We start from the raw sequence: 7164 nt of genomic DNA, 5'->3' as shown, positions 1-7164 counted from the left end.
TACTGCAGCCACTGATGCTCCCCACTGTTTGCGCACAGCTTCCAGTGTGGGGCTATGGCCACCCAATCAGGACTGGGAGGGAGATGACAGTAGGATGTGGGACGAGTCCTTCAGATCTCAGAGCTGCCATTTGCACTTTCTCATCCCCAATTTTGCGGGCCAATGTTGTAAATTCTTTTCTATTTTTGTATCTTATATAACACTTTAAGGCAATGTAGCAAATTCTTCTATATTTGTGTATCTTGCATTAAATGTGTTTCCCCGGTAAACACCAGTAGATGTAATAGTTGCATAAGGCAGAGAAGTGTGCGATTATCCAAACATGGGATGCATCCTGGAAAAGCCAGAGCAACAAGCCAAGCTATTGTACTCATTGTCCTGAGATCAGTTTCCTTCCATGCTGATTTAAACCACTCTCCTATAAAACTTTTAATAAAAACAAGAGCATGAAAGGTGCCTTGTGGGTACAAGGCCTGTGCCATGAGTGGGAATGAATTGACCAACAGCAAAGAGCTTAGATGAGCTAAGATTTATTGGGCTTCTACAACAGAAAAACAGGTGAATCCAGTGGAGGACTGCATTGTCAGGATGAAATGACTTTTTTTTTTAATAAGGATTTTGAAATCAGCAGGGAAAAATGGGTACTTCAAACATTAGATCATTTTCCATTAAAGAGAAGTGGCTCCTCCAGACTGCCTCAAACCTAGGGCATTAACAGCCACACTCAAGTCTCCTCAGCCTAGAGAGTCAAAGTCCCTAGAAAAGGAAGGCAGAGGGCTAGGTTCCAGAGGATGAAACAGGCCTGGACACCTCTATTCTCTCATTGTGCTTCCTCTGCACACTGTTGCTTTCCATGCAAGATGCTAACACACCTGCAAAGAGGAGACAGTGACTTGGGGGCTGAGGATCTTCCGGCTACTTAGAGCTTTCTCCTGAACATAGATCTGTGCCATCTGCTCTGCCCATGTGCCCACAGAACCAGTCACAACGGAAACAGATCCAGTCCTTAATGAGTGCTTCAGTGCTCTCCCTAGAGCACTACAGATGCCTGCACCCCCATTAGCAGAGCCCATACAGGCCCAGGGGCCTGAGACAGGTTTGAGGCTCAGGTCAGCCTCTTGTCTGGGAGCCACCTCCTCCATATCACCTCCTGATCAGCCTCCCTACCCCTATTTGCTCAGGACTCAGCTCTGTGGCTGTAACAAGGAGCAGCATCTCTTCCCACCCAACTGGCTCAAATCTTTATTTGTGGCAGCATCAAAAAGTCTCAGAGGGGTACCAGGTGTTAGGACAGTAGAAGATAGTGTCTCACAAACAATAAGGCTCAGTGTTAACACAAACTGGAAGAGTTTTGAAAAGAACCAGCAACTTCATAGATGAAAGTCCACTCTGACTCTACCTTAAGGTCTGACTGGACACAATATCTGAGTACCATTTTCAACCCACTGCTCTTCTGTGGAAACAGTTCATGCCTGGGCAGGACCCCAAGTTAAGGCTGGTGACAGAACTTGCCTGGGGTCATAGCAAGGCCCTGGGCAGAGCTGCCGTGCCCCAGCAGGATCCTCATTGGCAAAATCAGATCAAAATGAGGTTTAGAGAAGCGCAAGGAGGTACTTACATACCTCTCGGTGGGAATGAGAGAATGCATGAATAAGCCAGTGAATCATGAAAGTTTCTAGAAATCATCCAAGACCAGATGGAAAAGCTGCCTTGTTTCTTGGGAAGCTCCTGGAATATTCCATAAATGTACTGACACTGACTGCCAGGAAGGGCACAGTTATTGAGCACATGCTGTACAAGGCATATATATATATATGACCTATATAAGAAGCTTCAGAAGTGGTTCATGGGTCTTTAGGCAGATCCTTGCTAATGAACTTTGAAAGGTGGCCTTTGAGACAGTCAGCAGGCACAAAATAGAGGCAACTCCCAAGGCCCAGGGAAAACACTACAGTGTGAGAACAGATGAGATTACTTGCTTTATTGTTAGAAAATGAAACCCTGCTTCTCAGAGAATCCCCAAAGTCCACATGCAAAGAGAGATAGTAGGGGACTAGATGTCTGCCACAGTCCTGGAGACCCTAGATACTGGCATAGGGAGTGCAGGGAGCAAGGTGTGTTCTGGGCCATGTGCTTCCTCTACAGACAGCGCCAGCACAGGAAGCAAGGCTGCCCTCATGGGCACAGGAAGAGGCTACCTGCTTCCATGGTGGCTTCCCCTTCATTGAAGCGACATCACTCTGCCAGAGCCTTGGGTAACACCTGATAGGAGAGATTAACATTTTAATTTTCTCTTCAGACATTATGATTTTGTTGTCTGCTTTTCTCATGTCCCTGGAACTCTTTTCTCCTAAGCCTTGCAATGTGAAAGTTGTTCATGGCGTTCCACAGGTGCACTGTGGGTGCAAGACCTGTACCATAGGTAGTGAGAGAATCAAACAACAGTGGAGGACATAGCTAAGCTAAGGCTATATTGGGGTTCTATAAGAGAACAACAGTTGAGTCTAAAGCCTCTTAATATGTCAACAATTCTAATGTTTACTCTTTTTTCATCTTATAAAATACAATTTTAATTCTTATCCTTAAATCTATAAAAACTATACATGATTTAGAAGTGAGACTATACCCAACAATGGCCCAGGAATAATTTATTCATTTCTTTTCTTTTGTCTGGTCACTCAAGAAGAAAATGTTGTCTGTTATGATTGTTGTTTCTTGTCTCCTCTCATTGTTTTTATCCATGTATTTACCATAGACTACTTTTCCTTCTGCAAAAGTTTGAGACCCCTTTTTCACATTCTGATACGCTGCATCTCTAAAACCTGGCAGAAACATTGATAGTTTGTGCCATGTTGTCTTTGACTGACATCACTCATTTGTTATGTTTCATTGTTCCCTAACCACCACATCTCCTTTGTTCCTAGAGGAAATGTGGTTGCTGAATCTTTTCCTTCCACCTGCCTCATGACATTGTCCTGACCCACTTGCCCAGGTAACTGCACGCCACTCAGTGATCTTTCAGGAACTAAACTGCTGGGTACTTCAGACTCATATCTTACAAACTGATGAAATACCTGTAACACAGGTCTTGGAAAAAGAATGGCTCCTGTTTGCATTTTTCATAATCTAATGTCTGAGTTCCTCCTGACCCATCAGTCTGTACCACTTCCAGGGAGGAAATCACTGTGGGTGCACCACTAATGCTGACTTTAAGCTGCAAGTGTGGAGAACTTGCTTGTGGGGTCGGGGAGATGGCTCAGTAGAATAAGTGCTTCCCTGGCATGTGCAAGGGCCTGAGTTCAATCCCCAGTTCTGCCAAAAAATAAAAAAGAACTCGCTTGTACTCCCACTTGCCCAGTTCTCCCAGAATGTCCTACCCATTATTAGAAAGAGAGGTTTCCATGTTTGCAACAAATGTTTTCCTGGCATGAAACTATCTTCCTCCCTCATTGGCCCAATAGAAAATACAGTGAGGGATACATGCGAAAAATTCCACCAGAAGTAGACCCATGACTCTGGGACCCTAAATCCCCAGGGAAGGCTGCTCTTGCCGTCTGTCTTCATTTTCTTGAAAGACCCAAATAGGTGTCCTCATGAACAATATTCTGTTCCACTGGGACTTCAGCCTCTAATTTCTAAATTTCTTAAACAAGGTCATGATCGGTGGCAGGGCCAGTACAGCGCTCACCATTCTGGTGCAGAACTAAAGGGGGGCTGCCGGCAGGTGTGGCATTTCCAGGCCTGAGCTGAAGCTAGGATTCTACTCATCCTACAGGCTCTAAACCCTATGCTATTTTAAATTAAATGCCATAGGGGCCGGGGAGATGGGTCAGTGGAATAAGCGCTTCCCTGGCAAGCGCAAGGATCTGAGTTCAATCCCCGGTTCTGCGAAAAAGAAAACACACTTAAATTAAATACCAGGTGGAATGACATGTCCTAGGATTTCTATATCAAAGGGTGGCTTCTGCATCTCCCTATGGCCTACTCACAATATCTGCTGGTTTTTGAATCGACAGATCCTGATACCGCGCACACTGCCCTCCACACTGCAGCAGTGCTGCCTCAGCAGTTCAGAGAGAGTCCGGCCACACTGCGACACACTGCTGAAAATATTCAAGGCTTTTACCTCTTTATGTGCAACACCATTCCCATATTTAGAAGAAGTTACTTGGGGCTTGACAAACCTGGATTCTGTGAACATCAAATTTTTTCTTGAATTTTTAGGGAAAGGTCTTCAGGGTGTTCAGGGTCTCACTACTAGATTTGAATCATAGTGTTCTGCCTGTTTACAGCCTTGCGAGAGCTGTTATTACAGGCTCTTGCCACCATGCCCAGTCTCAACTGCCATCTCAGTGTGCCCTGGGGGCTGGGCTAGTGTGGCAGGCAACTCACTTTATTTTTTTTCTAGTTTCTTGGGTCCTGGGAGATGGCTCAGTGGAATAAGTGCTTCCCCGGCAAGTGCAAGGGCCTGAGTTCAATCCCCGGTTCTGCAAAAAAAATAAAAAAATAAAAAATAAATAAAATAAAATAAATAAATAAATTCTTAGGGGCTACAGCATACTGATTGTCCACATATGAGGTTCAAATGCCTCCCCAAAAGGAAAATACTTAGAATTATTAGAAGCCCAGGAAATGAGCCCTTATCCGTGAAATAAAGGAGACACTTTTAGAACTAGAGCCAGCACAGCCAAAGGCAGCCCAGGGCTGCGGGTTGAAAATTTGTATCCCAAGGTTTGCACTCATAGCTCCACCTCTCTGAGTCCACACATGGGGCTATTAACCAATTTGTTAGTTGTCTGCCTGCTTTTTTAGGAATTCCTGATTTGGGTAGGTAATTTATTCTAGTTGGAAGGCAGGGCATAGCACTGGGTGTCCTTACTCAAAGACTATAGCTAACCTCAGGTTATATTTTTAAACAACTAGTCACTGTGTCATGTGGAAGACCAGGTGAATATGGCATGTGGCTGCCACAGCATCACTCATTGACAAGTTCACTAAAGTATGTCCAGCACCACCACTGGATTTCCAAACTTCTTGTCAAGTTCAGAATGTTCTTGAAATCAAAGGACACCAGGAGCTCACTGGAGGAGGAGTATTAAAATTTCAGGTTGTCCTGTTAGACTCTCTGGAGATTACCTGCAAGATCTGCCAGTTTTTAAATTGAGCCACCTTGCTTGAAGCCCCAGGGAAATGTGATGTTCTATTTCCCTTCTTTCTGGAAACTACAGGATGAGGGTTCTGCAGTAGGCCTGATCACAAGGACCAGATTTTCCCAACCATGATGTAAGGAGTTTGACTCATGAGAGCAGTTACATGCAAGATTTAACTGGAAGCCAAGCTTGTGACATATGCATCTCTAAGAGTTGACTAAGGAAAAGCCTCTTCCTAAGAATACAAGGGCACCAAAAGCTGCAGTCATTACTGTTCCCCAAGCCTTTACAGCCACTGTGGAAATCAGAATGGAGAGTCTTAAAACTATTAAAACTAGAAATTTGCTTTACATAGCTCTTCCCAACTTAGGTATCTCTGTGAAGAGCTAAAGACAATGACATGTGCTTATCCATATTTGTAGCAGCACACTTCAAAGTAGCTCAATCTTGGAGACACCCTATATATTCATCAGCAGAAGAAAAAGGGGAGTTTATACACAACTGCTCTACCAAATAGAAACCATTGTTGGAAAAAGGATGTACTTCGAGGCCATGCTAAGTGAACTAAATCAGACACACAAGCATAAACATCACAGCGTATCTCATAGGACAAAATAGTACAAAAGAGCATTTAAAAAAGATAGACAGCAGTCACTAGGAGGAAAGAGCTTTGGATAATTAATTATAAGGAGATCAAGAAATGGATGAAGATTGGAGAAGAAGGTAAGACTGTGGAAAAGAATTAATGCATCTCTCTTGATATCTTTGTCTTGTCCTATTTTTCTATCCATCCATCTATTCGTCTATCTCCTATCATCTATCTATTATCATCTACATTCTTATTGGGAATGAAATTATTAGGCACCATAAATGTGTGCTGATAATTAAGAAGACTGTCCATCCTGAGATCCAGTCCAACTTACCCAATGTGGTCCACACTAGCATTCCTTTGAAAACCTGTAAGACTATTCCTTTGAGACCCTTCACATTCTAAATTCCTCAGAATATTGTAACTCTATGCATTGGCCTAATAATAAAGTGCAGGAACCCAATTCTAAGACAAAGGAGTACATTGAAAGAATTTGAAAAATTCTTATTAACATGTTACCATAGGGAAAGGTGGGCTCATTCCTATAAAATGGGCATTCACTCTCTGAGAGTGGTGGGTCACCTCTTCTTGGATTTTCCACCCACTCAAGAGGAACGTGAATGTTTTCACTGCTAGAAAATAGTACACCTCTTTGCTCTCACTATGCACACCCCTTTCCTTGAATAATTTTACAATTCTGCCTGTCCTTCACAGGTGCCTCCCTGACAGTCTGAAGCTTCCCTTTCATGGACAACAGTCCGTGTGAATGTCCAATCTCTTCTGCAGCGCTTTGGTTCATCTTTAGTTCGTATTCCAGGTGTGACCTGAATAACCTGTGATCACTCAGGATAGGAGTGCCCAAGTCTCTCCACCTCACTCCCAAGCACAGGAGTGGCCAGGTAGGTGTTGCGAAGGGTCACACTGGCTTGGCTCCTGCAAGAGGCCGCCATCTCCCTCTTTTAACTCTCTGCCCCTTTCTTCTCCTAATCTGGGCAGCCTTCAGTCTGGGGAAGAGAATCACTCTTTGGCCACTTTCCTCCCTGGAGACATGATGCTGAGCGATGTGGAACTCTGATGAGTGAGAATTCCAGATCATGTTCTTGCTTTCCTTGTGACACTTCCTTCAATATTTGCACTTTGAGGTTTTTCTCACATTGTGAAAGGAAAGGTTGCTCCCAATCTGCACTCTTGGTGTGAACTAGTTTCACATCTTAAAAGTACTAATAAAGGATTAGAGATCATAGGGAATAGTTGTGCATACTTGGAATTTAAGTACACAAGAAATTGTGTGGGGGGACAGGAAGACTGTGAGTTTTTTTCATTTTTAAAAGAGAGTACACAGGACATATGAGAACTTGTACTGTAACGTCATGTACCTCGGTAGTGTCCCAAATTTTCTGATCAAGAAGATTATGGGGCCAAAGA

At 43.7% G+C, this 7164-nt stretch overlaps 1 pseudogene; it reads right to left on the bottom strand.

Annotated features, from left to right (window-relative positions):
* Positions 1-2652: 2652 nt before the first annotated feature.
* On the bottom strand, positions 2653-3116 carry LOC101573071 (annotated as a pseudogene).
* Between the last annotated feature and the right edge of the window lie 4048 nt (positions 3117-7164).

This window comes from Octodon degus, unplaced genomic scaffold (assembly GCF_000260255.1).
Source record: "Octodon degus isolate 3935 unplaced genomic scaffold, OctDeg1.0 scaffold00456, whole genome shotgun sequence".
Lineage (NCBI taxonomy): Eukaryota > Metazoa > Chordata > Mammalia > Rodentia > Octodontidae > Octodon > Octodon degus.
This window is presented reverse-complemented; position numbering and strand designations above follow the sequence as displayed.